This window comes from Dermacentor variabilis, chromosome 4, assembly GCF_050947875.1.
Source record: "Dermacentor variabilis isolate Ectoservices chromosome 4, ASM5094787v1, whole genome shotgun sequence".
Taxonomy (NCBI): Eukaryota; Metazoa; Arthropoda; class Arachnida; order Ixodida; family Ixodidae; genus Dermacentor; species Dermacentor variabilis.
The window spans coordinates 119,954,075-119,979,728 of record NC_134571.1 but is presented as its reverse complement, the minus strand read 5'-3'; positions in this window follow the sequence as shown (position 1 = coordinate 119,979,728).

Here is a 25,654-nt window from a genome sequence, read left to right as displayed (position 1 = left end):
TAATGCACACAAGAAGCAAAGAGCAAAGTATAAAGGGATGGGAACCTTTCTTCAAGGTAACATACACTTCCCAAAATGTCATGCCTCCGCCCCCTTCATGTGCCTCCACCACACCTCACGACACTACCAACGTTCTGGCGCCATACAAAGCTTACTGGTGCATATTTACCGCAATTAACAAATTACTTTAGCCATGAAATTAGAGACACCAAATAATTCGCATTACTAAATAACTAGACAACTAATCCATCACATAAATTACTGAAAAAGTATTTCAGTTACTGTAAGTAATCTAACTGTTGTCATGTTTGCTGATACGCATGATATGCTGAAATTCATGACATCCATGCCTTGCACTCTTTCACGTTCTAGCACAGCACCTTGAGGACCGAGCCCCTGATGAACCTGTTCCAGTACCATCACCAATCGAAGAGTTTGAAACAGCCAGTGTGACATTAGCAGATAATGTTGACGAGTTTGAAGTGGCCAAACGCGGCACTTATGTTCGCGATCGTGTATCAACACGCAAAAAAACACGGTACTTTAGACAAGCAGCGGCAAAGTGCATGACATCGCGGAACTGCACCCGTGTATACAATCAAATGAGATGTTAGTGCTTCGGAATTCTTCCAGCAGCAAGTTCCCAGCGACACTTTAGCGCGTTTTTTCTCCCGTCATTGGAACGTGCAGCTACATGAAAAGACATATGTACCAGCTAAGATTTCCAACGCGCGAGATGATGCACACATCGCTCTCGTTGTTGGCACACTCAACATCGTCGTTGCCCCGTTTCCGCCATCGTTTTCTGTATCGGCTGCCGGTTCGAACATGTACGGCGAAAATACAAGCTCTCCGAGACAGCGAGAACGTTCTATAATGTTTACAACTCAGCTGTGAAGCCAGAACAGAACAGCGTGCTACGCTCTGAAACGGCGGCGCCGACCGGCGATCCCCGTGAATGACTTCAAAGCGGTCCCGACCAATCACGGGCAACGGCGGCGTTCGCGCGATGCCTTGAGGCGCTAGTGCGCGTTTTCTTGCAAAAAACAGCCGCTTGCATTTGTTTTCGCCCTTTTTAAACGAGATATTCGTGTTCAGTGGACTCAAAACTGTAGAACGCCACAGGGAACTCATTTTTTTCGAAAACTGTTCCAGCTCTCCTTTAAGAGAAAGGGTGACAATATCGAGCCCTGCAGCGTTCCTCTACTACCCTGTTCTATGTCATCCGAATTGGTTAGTCGCTTAGGTTTCGGAGAACTTTATTCGTCATGTCATCCGGGCCCGGCGCCGATCTTGTGCCTAGCCTGAGTATTTCGACACTCACCTCAGCCTCCATGATTTCCTCGTCCGTCGCGTCACGGGGCTTTCCCTGCTATGTACGCGTTCTGCAGTTCTCGCGTAATGCTTCCTGTGTATCTCTTCTGTATGTCGCGAATAAGTTCCTCGTCGAATCCCGTGTAAGTGTGGGTGATCCTGCTGAGGCTCTGCTTGTGGGTCGTTTTGCTGCCCTCGGGGTCTAAGAGACATCGGAGGATGCTCAACCTTTTGCCCAGCCCGAGCTGGCTCTCCATGCTTTTACATGTGGAATCCAATCGCTGTCGGGATAAATGGTTCGCGTGATCCTCAATCTCCCTGTTTAAGCATGTTATTCGCTGCCGCAGGGCCCGATTCAGCCTCTGGTGTTTCCAACGTCGCTGTAGGCTGCTGCGCGCCTTCCACAAGTGGAGGAGTTGGCTGCCGGCTGCTTCAAACCCTGCTTCCGCGGGAATTTTTCGAGTAGCCTGCTTTACTGACCTGTGTATCTGTTGTGTCCCTTTATCAATGTCTGTAATAATTTCTGCGCAATCGACGTCTGCCAATGACTTGTGTGCATGCGCCTCTCTGAATATATCCCAATTCACCGTCGTCAATTTTCTACCCTTTATTTTTGTTGGTCCCGCGTGTACTGTCGTAGCTATAATGAATAGGTTGCTGCCCAGATCGTCTTGTCTGTTCGCCTCCGTGGAGTCGTGTGTATTCTTTGTAACCATGAGGTAGGGTGTTGTGCCCAGGCTCATGCTGTTAGCGGTGCACGTGGGTTGTTCAGGATTCGTAATGAGTGTGAGGCCCTCCCGTTGCGCGTCTATCCAGATATTCCGTCCTTTGATGGTTCCACTGCGATAGCACCACGTGAGGAGCGGGGCTTTAAAGCCCCCAACTACCACTACCGTGTTTCGCTTGGCTATGCTTAGGGTTTTGCGGAACAGGGGCCAGACCTACTCGTGTGTCTTGGAGAGCTGTAGATATTTAGGATAAACAGGCTGCCATCGTTCTTGCGTGCCTTTTCGCAAGAGGAACTCCTCTAGCTGTCTCGGCAGTTCCTCGGCAATCGGCGAATCCTCGGCAGTTTCTTGGGCAGATCAGATATTTATTAATATTGTTATTCGGGACCATGTTTGTTTATAATTGATGGTCCCCACGGTGGCCATACTCCTTTCCACTACGGTAGGCCTCTGATATGGTTTCATATTTTTTACAGGTCCCACTGGCGTGGGCCGATTCGTTGCCAGGGTATTTTCTAGTGCTGTACTTCTGATTTCGAATCTCTCTATTCTGTTTTCGATTGCTTCCATGCTTTGCCCTAGTCTTTCGATATGCGTATTGAGCATTTCAAATTGCTTCTGGATTAGGTCTGCTAGTCTCGAGATTTGTTCCTCCATGCTCACTGGATGTTCCTCCGCCTTCCGCTTCTGCGAAAGGGTTGGCGCCGTAGCACTTACCTTTACAAGTGTAGGGTTGTGTATGACTGCTCTACCTTTGACCGATGGAGTGCTGCTCCGATCTCGTGTCTTTGCTGCTTCTAGCTGTATTGTTTTGGCCCTGAGCCATCTATTTTGTTGCAGTACCTGAGCAGGCGTTGCCTGAATTTTAGCTAATTGTCACTCTAGGGTGGATCTGCCACTATCTAGTTGTTGTTGCGCGGGCGAGGAGACCCTGTCTGCCGAACTCACGTTGTTTTGGTCTTGACGCGGCGAGCCAGGATCCTGCTGCGGCGCTGCGATGGTGCTGCCGCCGACGGCCCGGTCCGGGGACTGGACTTGCAACGGGTCCGAAATCTCCATTACCTACCACCGCCTCCGCCACCCTCGAGCAGCCTCGGGTGGGAGCGGGAGCTGCTCCTGCTGCTGTTGCAGCTGTTTCCCCCGTTTCCGCCATAGTCTCGGTTGCCTCCTTGGTTGTTGTAACCGCTGGTATCGGTGCTGTTGTGGTGCGGCCGCTCTCTCGGGCGGCTCGTCTTGTCTTCGACGCGTAGTCTCTGCAGCTGTTTCTGAGTTCTATCCCACTGTCGTTTCTTTAGTATGTATGGAGTCCTGAAGACCTCCGTGAATGTCTTGCCTTCCGGGATGTGTAACTTGCCTTATAATTGGCAGCATGGTGTGCATCGGTGTTCTTCTGTCGGGTTGGGTTCACCACATCCGCAGCATTTCTCGTGGTTGGGATTGGGGCACACATCTGGAGCATGCCCCGGAGAAGTTTAAAAAGATTTGTTTTGTCATTGAAGAGTGAAACATACCCAGTGGTTCATATTCTGCAGTGACGCATGTTCGCGTCAAAATGTTCGTCGGAGAGCTACAGATGCCGTGCGTCACATACCCAATGACCCAAGTTATTGCAGAGGTTTTTTGAAGAGTGGTACATACCCAATTGCACTTACCTAGTGGCCCAAATCAACAGGAGAGATATTAACGAAGTGTGACACACACCTAGCCTCTCAGATTCCGTGACCTAAGTTTCGGTGAAAATAGGGTCATTGAATAGCGTCACATAAGCACCGGCACATGCCAAGTAACACAAGTCGGCGTGAAACGGGTTAACTGATGTCATTGAAGTGCGCCACATACACAAGGGCACAGGCTCAGTTACCCAAGTTGGCCTCAAAGAGATTCATCGAAGAGCTGCACATACCCAGTTGGCCAAGTTGCACTGAGGTTTATTGAAGAGTGCCACAGACGAAGTGGCACGTACCCAGTGCTTCAAATTGGCACCAGACATGTTCATTGTACTGATAGATAGATAGATAGATAGATAGATAGATAGATAGATAGATAGATAGATAGATAGATAGATAGATAGATAGATAGATAGATAGATAGATAGATAGATAGATAGATAGATAGATAGATAGATAGATAGATAGATAGATAGATAGATAGATAGATAGATACTGCGTGAAGTACCCTAAGAATGAGAATGGCATCAATAGCAAAAAGCTGCATAGTTGTCCCGTAGCGCTGCTGCATTCTACAAAACGTAATGCATTGTACGCTCAGGCTGGTCAGAGCGCGCTGATGAGAGAAACTTGGAGTAATGAAAACCGCACAAGTAACGGTAATGCTTCACACGAATAATCACGAGAGGTATTCCGGAAGGAGCAGAAAGTCGCCAGGGTGCGGCACCATTTCCTATTCTTCCAGTGGTGCCAAGCGCCGTCTAACGAGCTCGTTAAAACGTTTCGTTGCAAAATTCGACCAGGGAAAAGCCACATCGCACTTAACTGCGTCCCCCGAGCCAGTGTCAGGATCACATACGCTTGATTAAGTGCCCCAAATAATACTATACGACACAGCATCATTTTCCAAACTTTCTGTCCCTGTGAAAATGAACGAACGATAGCCCAGTCAGCGTATTTCGTATTAGCATAAAGAACAAATTACGTAGAGTGGAAAGTGATAAGGGTGGTTTCAGTTAAGGATGGCGCATTGTTTTAAAAAAACTTAAACGAAGAACGCTTAAGCTCCTAGGCTGGGAGCTCCTAGGCACTCCTAGGAGTGCGTTACATCGCACGAAAGTTCTACAAAACAAATGCCAGGATAAATGATTTGAGAGCTGCCCCTGAGAGTTACGTTAATCAATGCAGTAAATGGCTAACTCTGAGAAGGGCACCAGTGGCAACGTAACATGATTATTGATGTATCAAGCTTACGTTCATAAACTTTTAAGTGTACTTGCTGTTAATAAATCTATACATTTTCCTTGTGAAGTTCCACAAGAGTGTTGAAAAGTCAGCAAACATAAAAAAGAGTGCGGAAGTTACCGACCACAACTTGTAGCAGCCAGTGTTTCAACATCCACCGCTGAAAATGCATCACTCATTGATGATTTACTTTCTCGTGCCAGGATCCGAGTCGATGTCGAAGAAAGTGGATACGGCAGAGAAATCTATACAACCAGATGTCGGTTACAAGTGCAGCTTCAATGTGTACTTGTACATGCCCATGCACGTACTGCTAAAATGCAGTTTCAGGTTTCAGCGTTTGCATGCTAGGATGTCGAAAATGAAGGGAAGATGATCCACCAACAATGTCAAGGCGTCGATTCATGAGCGGCTTTCCTAAATGTTGTCTGTGATTAACCATGGGTGACTGAGGCATCTTCCTAACTCAAGCCGATTGCTCTTAAGTCGCGGGTGCCCAACCATCTGCCATAAGGTAGGGTCGTTACGCATTAGAAGTTTGATGAAGTTCAATATAACTGGCACCTATCCTTTCCAGCGGCGAAGCAACGTTGCTGTGGCGCTTGTGGCTAGGAGTGGCGTTTACTAACACTTACACCTACTGTAGGAATATGGCCGATAGCCTGACGTGCGACTCCCGTAGGTGCGAGGAAGCATCTATCGAGCACATATTGTGTATGTAACCTCGCAAAGACATCCAACGCATTTCTATCCAGACAACTTTACAGTGACTGGACTTAGTCCGTTCCTAGAGCCAAAAGTTAGTCGGGTCGTGGGTAGATACGTGACTGCCACAAAAATACGATGTGCGCACCAGTGCAGTACATTAAGTAAACCACCATGAGGGACCGCTTATAGTCATACTGCGCATCCTCCCACGTGCGCTGACTGGTCATTTTCTTCCCATTTTCTTCTTCCTACTCACCCTTTCTCTTACCCCATCTTATGTAGCAGACTGAAGGCTCGTCTTGTTCACCTCCTGCCTTCCATCTGTTCGCTTTCTCGCTGTATCTGACGATAACTGAAAATTGGGTGAACTTGATGGGCTCATCGTCCCGGCCGCCCAAACTACGAGGACCCAGGAACAAATAATTCAAACAAAATGAGCACTGCACTTCAAGTAAGGGTACATTCGACTGGTTGATTTCCTGCGTTCTCGAGCACACCATAATTTCCTGGTGCGTTCAGAGGTGCGCGTCGTTCTATCTTAGAGTGGTCAGATGCGCTCTCACTGCATGGCTTGGGGCGCGACCGAGATGGGATAGAATCCGGATCATGTAGCTCGGCTATGGCATAGTTTAGCTAGCTCTGATGTTATAGGGCCACCGTATTACTTCGAACCAATTCTGAGCACGGTATGGCTCATTAGAACGTCGCATGCATTTTGCTAACGGAATCTCTCGGTTCAATAAAGACAGATATATCGATAGCTCCCCAGTGACAGCAGTGATTTAGGACGCCCAGATAATTGTATAATTTATGTGTTTTCTCTGCGCCTAGGCTGACCGACGGACTTGGGGTCTGACGATGCGACCAGCACTCTACACCCAAAGCATTCCTCGGCCCGCAAAGAAACTATGTTTGGGAAGGCGTGCGCTTTCGACATCTTTCAGGCTGATCTATTGCTGCATCGCGTCCCACGCTGAAAGCTCGAAATGCCCATCGAATCGAATGGTGGGGGCATTTGACGATACGGCTCTGATTGCAGGCCACCAAAACTAATTCCGTGCCTATGAGAAAAAAAACGACGTCACTTATGCGTTCAACGTATATGGCGTAGCTTTTTTTTTTTTTCACGCCCAAAGTGCTCCCTCGTTACACAGATGGCGCTAAGTTCCATAAACCGTCGATGAACCACCATGTTTCGAACGTGTGGACTTCTATAGAAGCCTCGCTTCCAGTTACATGAACCTCCTGTCACTGTGACTGCTCGCTGTCAGTACACGGTGACGTTTTGTCCCCGGAGTTTGCGCTGCCCGTAGTCATAAATCTTTATGTATGTGGGTTCTTCTGACCACAGTAATTACGCACGCTTTCCCTCGACCTTTTGCAACGTAGCAGTTGCCCGATTGTATGTTTAAGACAATAAAATGTTTCTATACATTCCCTGTGCCCCAAAGCTCTGTGTTATATTAATGCAAACATTTCTCTCCCATTGCGCACTTCTGTTCCATTTTACCAGAGCGAAAAGAACTGAAAGTAGACAAGGAACTTAAACACCACGAACACAGTACTTCAAGTGAAATTCACTCCAGAAAAGGTTACTCGAGCAAGAACGTAATCTGTAGAGAATGTTTATCGAGCATGCGTGCCACACATCCTTTGATAAGATATTCCATTTCTTTTTTTTCTGTGAAAGCCGCAGCACAGCCTCTTTCGCGCTGGTTTTCGTCTCTACTATCTAGCGTGCAACCTATTTCGGATTCTCTTAGTCACTGGTGACGTCATGAACGGCGACTGTTCGTTCTGCTCGCAGCAGCTGAGTATTTTACGGCGTTTAGTCGGATAACGCTGTTGCAAACCCGTTCTTCGAACGTACAGATGCTGTTTGCCAAATGGATTACGCTGGCTTTAGTGATAAGAAAGAACAGTGGTATTGTTTAGAGACATAATTCAAGAGCATTTTTGATGCGATAATCATGCTTAGAGTGCTTCGCACACTTTCTATTAGCTAAGAAACTACGTATAGATGCTTCAGACCCTTTTCCCCAACTTCCCTAGTAGCATGAATTGTTGACGCAACATTGTCAAAATGTTGTGAACATTGTGAAATGTTACGCGACATTTGGCGAAGTTCTGCAGTAGTGCGCGAACGTTTACGAGCGACGCTAAGACGACGTTGCATTATTATTTTGCAACAACGCTGTCAAACATTGAAAGATGACGGCCCACATTTGGTCACTTAGCTATATCACAGTCGCCGCGACTGAATAATTACTGCAAAGCCTGACTTATTTTAGTGGCATGAACATATAAAAAATTACCGACGATTACGTTACTTCCTAATGCGAAATTTGAGCGCAGCAAATAAGCTGTTTCATCTTTTCGATAGATTGAGGCAAAGAAATCGAGCAACACATGTATGCGCTATCACAGAATTTTTTTTTTATTTTTCACACGTATTCCTTTAACAAAGACTCCACTAGGTAAGCTTCTGCTTCGGCGGCACGCACCTCTGGATTCTGACGGCGACGGCGCTGGGCCTCTGCTCTGGCAGCTCGTTTAGCAGCAGCAGCAGCAGCAGCAGCAGACGGAGGACTTCCATCGGTCGTCTCGCTCATGGCTCAGAAAGAACTGGCAGATAATTTCGCAGTGGCGAACGGCAGCGGCAATTTCGGCTCGGGCGGTGCACATATACAGATCCGCCGCCACCGATCTGGCTCTCTGATTGCCACCGCACAGGGCGAACGGCAGCGGCAATTTCGGCTCGGGCGGTGCACATATACAGATCCGCCGCCACCGATCTGGCTCTCTGATTGCCACCGCACAGGGGTTGCATTGGAGGAGGAGCGAAGAAAGGAATTAAGTTCGAGCCGGCGCTTTGACAACCGGAGACTCTCAGGAAGAGGGGGGAGGGGGGCGGCGTGTACACCCAGCGGCAAACGATGGGGGCAGAAGCGCGCGCAGCAAGCGGACAACACGATAAAGGGAGGAGGGAAGAGATAGCAGCGACTGACTGATGCCGCTGACGCCGATAGTGAGTCAACCCCAGCTGCGGAGTTGGTTTCAGGGACAACGCCGCCGATGCCGACACAAACAATATGATACCCTCGCTTCCGCAGCGCTAAGAACCAGGTCTAGCCGTGGGAAGGTGGTCACGTATTCGTCGACGTGCCGGGGCCTACGTGAAATAACCGGCGCGTCGGCAACTGAAGAGCACCCTATCCGCCACACAAGAACGGGGCGGGGGGGACCCTTTCCTCCTCTTTCTGCATGGCGGCGACGGTGTTCTATGCAGTCACGTTATCTTGACTCTCTAGCGGCGTCAGCGGCATCCAGCGGTATCAGTCGGTCGCTGCTAGCGCTGGGGGGATGAAAGGGGGGCGGAGCTGGTTACGAGGCCGACGACAACGCCGACGACGACGCGAAACCCAGGAACGGACGCCAAAGAGCTGCGCTCTAAGACATTTCTCATTCAGTTCATCTAGCAATTAACACTTACACACCATGGCTGTAACGTTACTCGTTCTGAGCGCATTCGTGCACATGCACAGCATTCTTCAAAATAAATTTATCCAATAAGACGTGCTGACTGGACTTCTTACCTAAATTGTGTTATTCACGTGCTCTTTTTAATATTGGATATTGATTCGGGTGCAGCTGCGCCGCAGAGACATGATGCTTTATAGAAAACCGAAACCGAAACTTAATGCGTAAGCATACCTTAAGTGCTTTAAAAAAGGCAATTAGTAGTATGCTATCACTACATCATGTAACAGTACAGTTTTATTTTTGTTTGTGAAATTGCAAACTATGAGTCATTCGCCTTAGATTTGGCAATGGTTGATGTCAGAGCCTTCGCTGACTGGGAGACATCCTATGGTTACTGACATCATCAATTGCCTTCATGCTTTCACAAAGCGCCCACTTTCCCCGGCCTTCGCGGCGCCACAGCGCGAAACACGAAGTGTCTCATGTTGTCTTGGAAGAAAACGGTAAGCCTTTTGTCAGTATAGCATGCATTAGGTCGCCGGTAGCTGGCTACTCTTAGAATACGCGCATGACAGCGCGACAGACGAAACAGAAGAGAAAACCACAGGACGAGCTCTCGTCCTATGCTTTATTTTTTCTTTGTGCTTCGTCTGTCGCAACGTCGCGTACCAATGGAACCATACAAGATAGCTCAGCTCTCGACCTTGCTAAAATTATCTGGTTTGCTGCTTTCACTAGGACGCACCTCGACGTAAAAGCACCGCTTCGTGGATCACCTTCAGCGGCGTTTTAGCTGCTGCTTCGTACGAAGCCCACGCCTGCCACGGGCCGAAAACGCAATGGGTTAAGTGCACGCTAAATAAAGTATGCAGCAGGCAGAAACGTCGAAGGATAACTGCAGCTGTTCGCATTGAGCTCGTTAGTTGCTTTTAGTCAAGTGACGACTGTCGCAGTGACAATCGCCCGGCGAACGAGACGGTGCAGCGAGCGGGCAAACTTACGCTTGCACAAGCTAGTGGCCCTACTGCTCAGCACACTTCGTCGCTCGGCTCGGTCAGATTATCTTGCTCATCGGTCACAGACGAGAAAGATGCATGTGGCTTTTCCTCGTCAGTGCGACATGTGCGGGATTTGTCTATGTGCGCGTTATATTCGCCTTCAGAAATGGTGCGCATGACGGATGGTCGTATACTATCGTTCACCATACACACTGTTGCGCAAGGTGAGCACAAGCGCAACCGCCAGCGCTGAATAGCCAATCTGAATAGAAACAAATTTGAGAGTGTAAAAACCCTGGTAAATAGCCCCGGTTATATCAGAGCAGCTGATACGGGTGTTCTCTACTAGAAATTTGCACACTCTTCCACAGATATATACCTATTTCCTCGACGTGTCAATAAGAATTTGCGACCTGAGCCCCCATCCGATATGAAAGGCCAGAACAGCGTTTCCCCATGACCAATAGCAAATAATACACTGTAGTTAGGAAAGTTAAGTAGTTGGAATTATTGCACTAAGGAGATTCCATTTATTCGGATATTATGGCAATGATCTACACGTTTGTGTTCTTCATACAGATGTGACAGGCTTGAAGAAACAGCAATGTAAGCCAGTGTATTAATATGGATGGAAATCGGAAAGGTACAATGGAAACACGAAATGCGTAACTAGTGCTACATACACAGTGTAACAATAAATATCATGTAAAATGAGAACAATTAATACGCGAAATTGGCGCCACAGAGGGTAGAGCACCTTCAGTTGTTCTTTACGCCACATTAAACTGAAGAACCGATGATAGCTCGCGCTTTGCTCCTATCAACGTCGTGCAGGTGAACTTATCATCGTCAATAATTTCTAGGATATCACCATCTACAGCAGCAACACAGCGTTATCACCACCACTAGAGCAACATATCACGCAATGTTCAACTTCGATAAGCACGCAAGTCAGCGCTACGTCTTCCCCACGTAAAAGCGAGTGACAAGATTGAGCAAATTACACTTTACATAGTAGCCAAGTCAAAAGGGGAATATTAAACCGGCGCCGTAAATTTTCTTTCTGCGCTTGTAAGGCCAGTAATGAAACAGCAGTGAGCGATCGCTCGACCAGTTGCAACATTTTAGTTCACGCGTACGTAAATACAATTTACAGTAATACCATTCCCAGGTTATCTAATCAGCCCTTGTGACAAGAATGACGCGGTCGGAACCAACAGCCCTAGGCATCTTCCGCGAAGCTAGGTGGACGATGGTTAGCAATAATACTGGTGTGTGTCTTGCTTGTGTGTGTATTCTTTGCCTACGGTATGGGCAAAAGCTCTGCAGCGTTTTTCCATCATGAACAGCGGGTTAGGCAGGATCCCTAGGACAGGAATTCGACAAGGTACCGCTGAGGGTGGGCTGGCGAGGACTTCGAGAGCAAGAAGCTGACATCTCCGGGCTGGTCAGCGCCCGGATGACGGCGGGCTGGGCAGACTCCCGAGGACAGTGATTTAGGCAGAGTTTCAGGTCCTTTGTTACCACGTCCTCTTGCTTGGGCTGCACAATAAATACTATGCTGGAGGTGTAAATAAGAAATTTGCTTGCCATTAATATCATGTTGAAAAATCTCCATACTGCAAAAACAGAACTTCGAGGAAAGAGGGAGAAGGTGTGAAACAATAAAATTTGTCGCAAGTGATTTCAGAGGCAACACTCCTTAATATCAAAACACGTAACACACATTTCTAGAAGGTGTTGAATATTTCGATTAAAACATAAACATGAAAGGCACAAAACCTTCCCGCCTTGTTTACACCACGGTTTTAATCATACACCAAATCAGCGTCTCGCTTCTAAATTAAAGACCAACTCAACGAAATATTGGTCAAAATAAAATGCAGTTTTAATAGTGTAGAGACGAAACAGCATCCGTTCGAAATTTCACATGTCAACTTTGAGCGGTTCCGTCAGGAAAAACCAACAAAGACAGACATCTGTCACGCTGAATCTGAGATAAAAATTGCTGGCCCTACCTCTTGGGTGAAATTATGCTTGACGTAGAACAGCGACAACAAGCGCGGTTCCTCAGCATGTCTTGCGAGATCAGTCAGCACTCGTGGCACAATCCAATCAAAGTCGACGAGTCGGGATTTGCGTTATTTCCATTAACCGCCATTTGTAACTGTCTTAGGCAAATGAGAATATCAAGCGCCGCTAATTAAAAACCGAGGCAATTGAAATCGCGGTAGCTAAGCCACGTTTGCTTCATTATGAATATATAAATACCCAACATACCAATCGTAGTGGCAGCAATTCATAGCATTCGTCCCAATACCGCATTAGATAATTTTTCATTCAGTTCAGAGTGTTTATTTCTGTAAAAGTTGATGCACCTATGGCACAAATTCACCAGCCTTCAATTCACGCCGAAAGAAAAAAGAAATAAAAGTAGGATAGCACAATGGAGTCATTCTTTGAGCACAGTACTTATTAACGTGACATCAGAATTTTCCTCAGTGCAAATCACCATCTTATTCTCGCTTGCCTGGTTTTTCCTAAAATAATTGCCTTTCCCCACTGCGGGGAATGCGACAACAATCCAGAGGCTACAGGAGGATACTCAGAGAAGAGGCGTGTGGTCGTATTGGGGGGTATTTATTCATTTAAAATGAACGATTTGAGAAAATGTACATCAATTTATTACATTTAAAGTGTAATACACATTGATAAATCGTATTGTTCTAGATTTCTAGTCAGCCTATGTTCATTATCTGCACAACACTGCATCACCCTTATAGCAGAGAATTGCAAACACAACATTGCTATCGCCAAACGAACACTTTGGCCCAGACCGTCTCACATTGAAAAATCTGTGCAGTGCAGGGCCGAGTGAATGGAAATTGCAACGCTAGGGAAGCAGCCGCGCAAAATGTGATAACTTGCTGTTACCACCTGTGATGTACACACAAATCATGTAGTTCTAGCGACGAGAAAAAGCATTTCAGAAGCTGGGAAAATTGACGCTATAGGGGAGCTTCTGCGCATTTCGTATTTTTTGTACTTTGGTGTAGGTCGTAAAATCAACAACGGGTGGAGAGAAATCGGCTAGCGTATTTATTTAGTTCAGCTCAAAATATTCTCCGTATCCTCGAGCCTTAGCTTCGCGCTCGTTGATAAAGCCGCGAATTTGTACGTCGCAATCGCACTTACACCGACGAGCAGTTGATTGTGCTGATTGTGTCGTGATGGCGGTAGCGCAATAATATTATTATTATAATATTTAGGTATTTTAGTGAGTGCATGCGAAAGGTGGCTCAATCTAACATATGGGTGGGGGGATGGTTTTGATGCGAAATTCGCTTCTTTTTTTGCTATCTATGGGGCCACTACTCCCCGCATTCTGCGAGTTCTTTTTCTGCGTCGATATGTGGCTTAGGTTGGACAGTGTTCATAACAGTATAAAATTGGCATTGGTTAAAGCGAGCAACATCCTTGACATAGTCTGGTGTAATATGAGAGAGAGAATTCTACCTTACCAAGCGTAACAGATGAGGTAATACACAAAGCTATGGACTCTATAAAAAATAATGAGGCGCCAATTAAACGCACTAAAAATAAAAATAACATTCTCCTAACAGCAGATCGTGAGATAGCAAACGGAATATTTTTGTAATAGCAGCTATGTGATGGCATGCACTCAGAAGGCGGTCAGGAGACAGAAAACAATGGCCGTTAGATTATTTCGCAGCGCAATGCAATAACCTTGTATATCACGAAGACTAGGCCACCATGACGTCCCTCTCAGTCCATAGCCGAATCTTTTTTCTTATGGAAAGCTTAAAAGAATTAAGCAGAATAGAGTTAGCATAAGGAACAGGAAAGGACTGGCGACGCCATTTCAAGAGTAGGTACACTGGGCAGAATTTTTCTTCGTGTGGAAAACGCAAGTTTTATAATTACTAGTTGGAATCGCTCTCTTCCGAATTCACAAACAAGAGTTCACTGCATGATTTCTTCGCATAAAAATATAATGGGGCTGGACTATTTTACCAAAGCGACACCGTCGTCAATATTTTTTTACGCGAAGCCAGAAGTTGAAAGAAAAAAAAAACATGGATGAGGCGTTCCTGTGACACAATTTATTGTGCGGTTTTACTGTCAATCTACGCTGTGAATATGAGGCGCATCGCAATAGGGAACCCTGCAATATTTTTCACAGCCCAGTTACCTTAATTGTGTACCGAATGCATTGCACACTGGCTTTTTCTTTTTTGCCATTCACGTCCATCTAAATGGGCCGCGGCAGCCGAAATTCGGACCCGCAAAATCGTGCCTGACAGAGCATTCTAAGCCGCTAAGCCAGCCTGGCGGGTGTACACAGTTCTACGCTCATTCTCGGCACATACGCAAGTTCAACTTTGGCGCAATGGCTACATCGTTAACGTGCTAAGCACCGACCTGTGCGGTTTCATGTATAAGGCAAATGACCGCAAGTGTGTTCATGTGCCCAGAAATTTGTGTACGTTAAAAAGCCACAGGTGGTTAGTCTCACACAGTCTTGCACTGCGGTGTTTCGTACAGGCACTCGGCCGCTTTGCTTAAGCTTTTAGTATTAGCATTGTCTTATAGAAAGGGACGCTCAACCCCAATTACCGGTGGCTAATACTCTTCGCCAGGTCAGTATAACTATAAAACACTGTACACCACTAGGACGTTAAACTCAGCAAATCATTAATTTAGGAAACAGCCTACATTATTACCATGGTGCACGGCGTTAAAGAAAATGTCACCACTGGTATTATGTGCCTTGTCTGCGTTTTCTAACATATTGGCGGAGCATATTATATACCGTATATTGAACTATGGACATATTGTAGGAACAGCTTAAGCTATGTACTTCCAAGCACGATCTGCAGGAAATTCAATGTTCATGCAGGCTATGTGTGCCCTTTTTTGAGTAAATCCTCGGAAAAAGAGGCAGTTGTACATCTTGCATGCCCTCCCAAAAGCGGTTGTGCTGCATTTCCATCACCCTGCAGGATACTGAAAACACAAGCAATGAACATATTCCGTTAATTTTTCTGCAGCAGTATTATGTTAGGAAGCTTAGTCCCATTGATGGGGGAAATTTAAGTTGCGTCGAGTATTCAATTTATATTAGATTCAACAAAGTTTCTTATATAAATACACTTTAAAGTTTTAGTGAACATTGATAATGACACGGCTAGCAGGCCAACTATCAAGATATTGTACACAACTTTTCCGATATTTTATTAGCATGAATGGGAAAAAAAACGAAGACTGAATGATAGAATCCGCTAAGATAGCAGCTAATCTCATGAACTTATAATAATGTTGCACGGAATTCGTCACACACTTTCTCTAAGGGTTTTCTTTAGTCATTTTGGAACAAATAATTCACTTTCTGAAGGAAAGAACAGATGTCGATAACATTGACGACTTGTACCTGAAATTCCTTCTATGTTTAGGTAAATTTAGAGATCACAAATTAAAAAAAAAATAATTTGAGGTTTTTACATGAGCCAGTTTTTGCTATTCGGACGAAAATTATGCAAAAATAAATATATTAGTTCTTACTGCTAGCTTAGTTAAGGCTCCTGAATGGAAGTTCAAAAGCTGTTTGGCGGCGTAAGGCGATTATACTCCTTAGAAGCCGCACATACGGTGAATTAGCGACAAAACTGACAAGGCTAATGAGGGCCGGAAAACACTGTACCTCTAGGGCCATGTTTTAATGAAATATTGTTTTGTTTGCCAACAAAAAAATTAAATAGTGGTCTTTCCTATTGCGTCAAGAATGGGCTAGCGTTTGTGGCAAAAATTACTGCCAACGAAATTTTTGATACATATCATTTGCAAAGCATAGATCTGCTTATGTACTAAAAGGAAAAAGAAATGACACCGTGCAGCTTCTAGTAAAAAAATGTCCTTGAAGAAGGACGTGATAGAGCAAAGTACAAAATAAATAGCTTATGGATCTCGCCCCGAAATGTCATAAATGAGCTTAGTGGAATTTGTCGCTAATAGATTGTCACATTTAAGTGCCACGTAGAAACGCTTATGGGTCGCATATTACACATAAATAGCAATTGCTTCAATCCTAATGAAATGAAAAGGAAATAAAATCTCTCACATGTAGGCGGAATCTGTGTCATGACTACCTAATAATTACGCAGAGAGCCCATCTCTAGAAACAATTTTTTGAAATAATGTATTTTTGATGGTTGTATATCTACAGCGGTCACGCAACAGGCAAAGTGTTCGTAAACTAACAGGCTTTCTTCATAATTCTTACACATGAATTAGCTACACACAACCAAAAGTGCGGAGATCGCATGTGCTCTAAGAGCGCTTTTATGCTAAGCATTTAGTAGGCAGCAAGCCACGCAGCAAAGTTTGGAGGAGGAAGAGAAGAAATGAAGTGGAAAAAGCAGGGCTGTTAATCAGGAAAGCGTCTCGTTCCCTACCCTACGCTGGGGAACAGATAAATAGCATTGAAATGCGAGAGGAAGAGAGAGAGAGAGAGAGTGCGGAACACTCTTGTGCACGTCATATGCATGCCAGAACCACATGCGCGTCACGGCGTTAGCAAGAAAGCAATGACGGCGGTAATGTTAGAATGCAACGGCATAAGTGCTGAAAAGTACTTCTATGTACTCCATTAAAGTAACGTTAAAACTTCTTTCGTTAAGTCTTGAGCCAATCCCATGCGCGGTTCAGTCTAACACGGAGACTCAAAGCGTTAGCAGCCACGACGGAAGAGAGAAACCGGCATAGTCATGTGTTTATAAAGAACCAGTCCATATTCTACTCGACGCGCGCGAAGAACAGTTCTAAAATGAAGATATAGAGGATGATAGCAATATCCCGCACTATCTTGGCGAACAAGGTGTACGAGTTCGAGTAGTTATATTTGAATATTGTGTTAGAACAAGATCATTTTTTTTGTTCTGGTACGTACTCATTATACCGATATTTTTACTACTTTTCAAAACGAGACGAAATAACCAACAGCATGATGCCAACATCGTCACACCCTCGTTATCATGCCGTTCTCGTCGTACTGCCTTCGTCTTTCCGTTGAAGTTATTCTTTCTTCGTCGTTAAGTCGTAATTATGACGCTTTTGCCATGCCATCGCCATCATTAAGTCGTCGTCATGCATTTGTTGCCATGCCATCGTTGTGATGGCGTCGTAGTCGTTCGATCGTCATCACTCCAGCTTCGTCATGTAATTACCGTGATACTAGTGTCGTCTCATCAACGTCGGCATTCAGTATTTGCCATGCATACAACCGTCGTCACGCCATCGTCGTGACCCCTTAATTGTCCTAATACCGACTTCGTTACGCTGTCATCGTCGTTATATTCTCATTGATTCACAATCCTCATCCCATTGGTCTCATGTGGGCATTCTCATGTCGCCTTGGAATGCACCTTTGTATGCTTAGAAAGCGGGCCAGTGGTCGAGAATCGGGTAAGAGTGTAGTAGTTCAAACAAGAACGCTATAAAACATAGAGCACACTAAAACGTTAACGAAGAAGCAGGACCTTCAGGATACTAAGCGATTGGGTGAGCTCGATATCGGGAGCATCCCCCTTGCCAACTATAGGGCAGCCTACCAGGCATGTCCTTGTTTAGCCTCCCCATCTTTCCCTCTTCGTTTCTTTATTTCCATCGGGAGTGAAAATACCTAGTTCACTACACACAGCTCACGCTCAAGAATTCACGTTACCTACTCGTAACCACCCTGTGAGTTTTGTTTTCTTTTTAGAGGGTAACTCTTAGGGGCACCCGTTCCTGCGGCGAGCGTCGGCGTAAGCGTAACCGAGCGAACAAGCACAGCGAAGGATAAAACAGCGAACGCGGAGAGTTTCAGAGGATGAAAGACCCAAGGATGAAAGCGGAGGAGAAGGGTATGGGGAAAAGGTGAGAAGAAAAGCCTAGTGCAGTGACAATGGCTACGAGATGGTGCTAGGGTAGCGCGCGTCGTCTGGGAGGACAGTTTGCGCAGGCAGCTGTGAATTGCGCTCACGGGTCACCCCACGAACTGCCTCTCGCAATCTCCAAATAGCCGTGCCCCACTTCGGCCTGCTTGCGACGTGACGCACAAGACAGACTCTCCACGCCAGCCAATATATGACGAATTGAAAACCCGTATAGAGCTGCGCACATATTTTGCTATAGGGAGTATCGTAATCGTCGGTGAACTTCTTTCAGCGTCTATTCATTCGACTGGTTCAACTAAAGTTAATATTAGGCTATTCCTCTAACCTCTCATGGCATTCAACGGCATGTATGTTCGCATGTATCCCACGCCATAGCCTCTTGTACATTTAGCACCCCAGCCCAGTCACGCCACAATGCGTGGGAACCAGATGTCTATTGCGGCAGGTCACTTGTAATTGCTTGAACATGAGTAACTGTCGAATGACGCTTGCTTTTTGGCTTCCTCATGACAGGCAATAGGAAAAAGTGGAAGTCATCGTAACCATGTCCTTTAAACTATGGCTAAGTACTGAAAAGTGGCACACACTGAGCGATCCTAAATTTTGGGTGTGCCTGGGCATGCACTGACATAATACAGGAGGTTGTGGCAGTATATACTAAATTGTGTTGTTTGATGACCCCCTGATGATGTCTATACTGCTTTAAATAAAATGGAGTACCTCAAATTCCATATGTTTTTTGGTGACCACACAGTCATGGTCACGCTGTCATTTTATCTTTGCCATGACCTCAGTAACGTCATCGCCCTGTCGTCATGTCTTCGTCGTCATACCGTTTTCGTCGTTCTATCGACGTCACTCTTCGTCATTTGATCCTAATCATATTGTCATCATTCAATGCGTGATTAGGTCGTTTTTCTCAAGATGTCATCGTCAGACAGTCGCTGTCATGCATCTACGGTAATGCCGTCATGGTTGTGCCATCATTGTCACCCTAGCTTCGCTTTCCGATCCTTGTAATGCCGTCGTCGTCATGCTGCCATCGTCATTGAGGTTTCATGATTCAGTCATAATTATGCCGTTTTAATCATCTCGTCACCATCCCATTGTCCTGATGCCGTTGCAACGCCATTATTGTCATTGCATTGTCATGCAGCTGTCGTCATGCATTTGATTTTATACTGTCGTCGTGAGGCAGTCATGGTAATTACATGGTCGTCATTAGAACTTTGACATCCGACTCTCATCGTGCCGTCGTCGTGAGCCCTCGTCGTCAAAGTCTTTGTCGCGCCTCGTTTCACCGTTGCCATCAATTAAGTAATACCATCCGATTATCGCCCATCCGTGGTCGTCATGCTATCTTTGTCGATCCATCTGCGGCATTATTTCTTCGTCAATTTATCGTAATCATGCTGTCGTCATTCAATCGTGAGTATGCCTCCACTGTCATGCCATAGTCACCATAGCGTCGTCATCAGAAAGAGGCTATCATGCACTCGTTGTCACGCCGTCGTCGTCATGCCTCCATGGTCGGGTCCTCGTCGTCGTTCCTGCTTCGTCATCATGTTGTCATACCATAGCCGTCATACTGTCATGATAATCTCATTGTCATGTCGTCGTCGTCATGGGGTTGTCTTCACGCCATCGTCATAATTTAGAAATTGAGATCTCATTGTCGCAATGCCGTTCTCGCTATTACGCCTTTTGTCGTCCCAACAATATCATTCCTCCTTAGTTATTCCATCATCACTGTGTCGGTGCCATGTAGGTGGCGTCATGGCGCCTTCCTCATGGGTGACATTGGCAAAGCGAGCGTAATAGCAAAGTGGAACCATATCGTAGTATGTAGCGTATAGTCGAAGCGACGCATATCTCAGAATTACCACTACGTGAGGTAAATCAACTTCACACCAGGAATACGATTTCTCGCTACATTGCTCGACTGCTATTGGTATTACCGTCGACAGTCATCGTGAGATGACTTCGGCAGTATTTTAATGCCTATAGCATTCTTTGCCTACTTCTGCAGTTTTGAGCCAGCCTGGCAGCTGACTGGCTGGCTGGCTGGCTGTGGCCCAACTTGTGGACCTGCTTTGGCCACTAGGTATGTGCTCCTGGTAGTCATGCATGTGTGACCCTTACATTGTCGTCATTCCACCTTGATGATATCATACTCTCGTCATGTCGCTCTCGTCGTGTCACTCTCGTCAAGAATTCTACCCTGATCCAGTGACCCTAGGTGACTAATAGCTTGGGCCACTAGGTACGGGCTTGTCATCGCGATGCCGTCGTGGTCATTGCATCGTCGACGTGCTAACTTTGTTATCCGATTATCGTCATGCCATTGTCGTCACACAGTTGTCATGCCGTCGTCATGAAGCTGTCATTATGTCATTGTAATCACTTCTGTAAGATCATTGCATTGCCATCATGCCGCCTTTTTCGTTCCATGGACGTCATTCTTCGTAATTTCATTGTGAGCTGGCTGTTGTCATTCAGTTGTAATTATGCTGTCCTTATCATGCCGTCATCGTCAGATGACCATCGTAATGCCGCTGTAGTGGTGCCATCATCGTTACTCCAGCTTCGTCATCCGATCCTAGTCATGCCGTCATCGTCACGCCATCGTCGTCGTAAGGTTTCATAGTACAGTCAGCATCACGCCAGTGTCATCATAGACTCGTCCTCAGCCCATTGTCCTCATGTCATTACCAAGCTATCATCGTTACAACATCTTCGTCATACATTGGTCATCAGACGTTCCCTCTCATACCGCCTCCGGGATGCCGTCGCTGTCGTTCCATTGGGACCACTGTAACTTCGACATCCGAAATCATCATGTAGTCGTCGTCACGCTGTCATTACGTCATCTTCATCACTTCAATATCGTCATCCCAGTGTCGGCATGTCATCGTCATACCACATTTGTCAATCCGTCTATGTATTTTATTTTTCGTCACTCTAATGCTATCATGCTGTCGTCATTCACTCGTGATTATGTCGTCATTTACATGTCATCGCCTTCATTGTGTCGTCATCACACAGACGCTATACCCGCCGTGGTTGCTATGGGGTTGGGCTGCTAAGCAGGAGGTCGCGGGATTGAATCCCGGCCACGGAGGCCGCATTTCGATGTGGACAAAATGCGAGAACACCCGTGTTTTAGGTGCACGGTAAAGAACCCCAGGTGGCTCAAATTTCATGAGTCCCCCACTACGGCGTGCCTCATAATCAGATTGTGGTTGTGGCGCGTAAAACCCCATAATTAAGTTTTCAACAAAGGCGCTATGATGCATCCGTGGTCATAACGTCGTCAACATGCCATCTTGATCTTACCATCGTCGTCATTCCCTCTTGTAGCTCATTGCAACTTCGACATTCGACTCTCTTCATGCCATCGGCATCACGTTGTCGTCATCATACAGTAGTTGTAAGCACATTCTCCTCATGTCGTTGTTGCCACGGTATCTTCGTTATACCACCGCTGTAATTTAGGAACCGGTATCTCATCGTAGTCATGCTGTAGTCTTTATACGCCTTCGTTCAATCAATATCATTCTTCTATTCTATTGTCAGGATGGTGTCGTCATACAGCCGTTGTTATGCATCCTCGCTCATGGGCGACCTTGGAAAGCGAGCGTCATAGCAAATTGGGACCATACTGGAGTATGTGGAACATAGCCGAGCCAACGAAAGTATTAAATGAACCTCTACTCAGGGTAAATAAACGCGTGTTCAAGAATGTAGTCTTTCGCTACGTTGCTGGATAGGTAAGCGCAGTACCGACGGCAGCCATCGTGAGATGAGTTCTGCCGTAATTTTTATATAGTGTTATGTGGTGTTGTCATTGCGTACGCCTTTGTCCTGATGCTTACTCTTACGTGTGACCGTGCAGCGAAGCTTTCAGCCCATACGCAGTGAAGCTTTCTGGACAGCACACATTCAAGAAGTTTGATCCAAAGAATCACAGCAACGTGCCATTTTCGGGATGCTTTTGTTCGGCCTCCCTCTACTATTTGTGGAATCTGGCACCCCTCCCATTTTTTACCTTCTGCTCCTCTCTGATTCCATTACTCATGCATGGGAGCACTCAGGCTACAAAATTTTGTTTACGTTGTCTGTGAACAAAGAACACCTCAATGGAACACGTGCTTGCAAGAAAAATGAAGTGTTTCTCGGAACGTAAACACACGACGGAACACTAGGCTTCTGCCAAGGAGGACTTGGCGCTATCGGAATGCACAAATTCCAAATGCTTTTTTCTGGATCGTTCTTTCTGTTTCTGCATTGCAGCATTAGTGACTGCGAGCATTCTGTTCCTGCACCACCCCTATCTCAACCCTTCCGGACTCTTCGTTTAGTTTGCGTCCATTAAAGGTATTTTTACTGCGTAACCTTGGTACCTCGATGCACTTTTGCTTTTCGCTCCTGATGTATATTGGTGTTTTCTGTAGTGCACTACGTGTCCATAGACATCTGTTTCATTACTTATGGTGTCAGAATGCGCAGCCACTTCAAGAGAGAGAAAGAGAAAATATTTAACATCACCCTGTAGTACGGGTCGTCCGCTGTGCAGTAGGTTCCATAGGGCCTCCTGCCCTGGATAGGTCAGGTGATAAGCGGCTAACATACACTTTTTGTGAAATTTACCTGTGAGACTACAGCAAATACAATCTCGAAGACAGAACTTATAAAGCAAGAACCGGCAGGCACCAAGTGTCATGCAGCAACCACTTGCTTTATTATTGCGTGGCCTCCTTGCATGTGGTTCTGTAGCGGCGACTTCGTGGGTATGAAGTTTGGAGGACGCACGTCGATAAAGAGGGGTGTTCAATGTAAGCCAGCGTGATACTAGCGCTCGAGGCGATCATTACTGCCAAGAAAATCAGTACCGTTCCCTACATATGGGCAAGGCATTGATAGAGACAGGGGCGGGTCATAGGTAGCCTCAAAGAGAGGCTACCCTGACTGGATATTGTCAGCGCTGAAGTTGCGTTATGTGTCTCGAGAGTGCGGGAAGTAGGCGCTCTAGATTTTCCAGTCAGTATTTATTTTTTTAGTATTGGTACGCATTGATGTCTTAAGACATGGAGACATTGCAGGAGTTGGTACACACCAGTAGACTCAAATCCGCAAACAATTAACAAGGAATGTGGTTAGGAAAAGGCTTCACAAATATCTTGATCACGCGCTGCCGTAATGCGAGCAGTTATAAGTTGAAATAACTCTTCGCGGAACTACAAAAAGGTAAATAAATGGCACACCGAAATTTGCAGTTTGTATACGTATTAAAACCGCCAACGACGAGTTCTTTTCCGGTTTCGCAATTGTTTTTCTTTAAGCTGACTTCTCTGTATATCTCGCAAATGTCGAATATCTTGCAAGATTACCACAACCTGGGTGAATCGGTACACATTTACGTTCTGATATAAGGGCCAGCATAGAATCGATGTAGAAACGCGGAAAAATATCTGCATGATAAACATTTTGTGCATCGCGATTGTGACAGCGCGATATGCACAAAATTAAGTGGACCGTCTTTTGTGTTTTTCGTCTCCATAATTTTTCAATGTGAACCCATTCAATGTGAGCTCATTCCGACAATTTACTGAATCCGCGCATGCAGACCATGAAGCGTTCATCCTGAGGCACTCTCAGATGGCGTGCGGAAATTATTCCCGAGCCCTAATTTCGTGAGCCGCACTTCGCATTTCAGTGGAGCGCTGCAACGGCCCCCATACATGCACACTGCGTAGACTCCGGGGCATGAGTCGTTACCCGGCAGTCAGCAGGGACACGCCTGCGCCCGAGCGCATGCCCTCCGAGATCCGCGAGAGGGACGCGTCGAATTGTTTCACGCTTAGCAGATACACATCAGCCTACACGCAAATCCTACAACACTACGACCTCTCACGAAGAACGCTACTACGGCCACATAAAGCTATCAGGCCAAAGGAAGCCGTAGTAGGACGGAAACCCCCAAAAAACGCATATCCACACTTGAATCTGTACCAGGCCATACACCCCGCGCGGTATAATTACGAATGCCTACACTGGGATGAATGAACGACGCTCTACCACATGGTATAGGCATGCGCAAGCACTCCAGACCTCCCACCCATAAGATATTCCACCTTGCTGTAACGGGAGGCAATGCTTTCTGGCTCAAGCTCGACAGACCAGCTCGAACTGGTCAACGGAACGAGAACGTCACTCATGGCCGCTGGGCTCCTGGACTGAGGGGACCACCGGCTGCAGAGTGGAGCAGTTACCTACGCTCGCTTCAATTCGATGCCGCCCCGTATAAAGGTTATTCTCCCTCTTTCTCCTGCTGGTACTTCGGAGCGAAATCTCGGTGCACCATTTAGCTATTGCACTAAAATTTGCATCTATAATTTTTACATTTAATTAGCAAAATCGATATTCGGCGGCTTTTTTGGTATGACAGCATAGTAACGACAGCGCCTATGTGGTTCGTTCCCTCAGTCTTAGTAACGTTTTCGGGCTGTGTGCCGTATTATGTTTGCGTTTATACATTTAGTTAAATTGTGTACAATTATTAGACAGTCAAACGCTTTTATAACGAAGTGCTCAAACTCTGTAAAATCATTCCTTATACGGACAACAGAGCAGTTCAAAGGGATCTAAACCTGAAATGATGAGGAATATTCGAACAAGGAATGTCGTTTTCAGCCAACGTTTCAGCAAAGAGAACTTACTTATCTTCTCCCCTTACTTAGTCCCCTTACTAATAATTCTCCTGACACATTGTCAGTACCTGTCTATAGTGTGAAGTGAGAGTAACGATGGCTTATTTGATCATTCGGTTATTGACGTCAAAAGGGAGAGCAAATATACGAAGGCCAAATTTAGATCGAAGCGCGCGTTCTTGGCTAGCGTGGGTGGTACTATGTTGTTACATAATTATCGTAATCTGCGTCGTAGTAAGCGGTATAAGATACATAGGCGCAGTGAGCCTAACGTGTTAAATGTCACGGAAAGTTCAAATTGCTTATTGTGCACAACGAAGCGTCCATAACTGCAGTTCGCTGAACATCATGCGTGACATTGCTGCCAATATTAGGAATACTGTATAAACGCAACGGCAAACGTTTGCTCCAGCGTCAACTGCACTAGGGCCATAATCTTTAGAGGACATATAGTTGTTGTGCTGGAAGCATAGCGCGGGAAGGACGATCGACAAAGACTACACAGGACAAGCGCTAACTTACAATACATTGTTTATTGTGGAAGAGGAGCATATATACGCACTGATTCTGATCAGGGAAAAAGAACCTGAAAGCTTAACAAAAAAAAAAAACGCCACATGCAGTCATGACCAGAATTCCAGCTCTATATTTATAATGCCACAGACGGCCTGCTCACGCATAGATCACCTGCCCGTGCAATGTCAGATGCTTCCGTGATTTCTCTTGTCACGTCTTATCGAGCAAGGGATGGCAAGGTGGTTGTGCAACACACTTTTTACAATGGGCTGCCGGGTGACTGTCTGTGGCAATATTGCCCACTTTATCACTGTGCCCTTGGAGACGCAC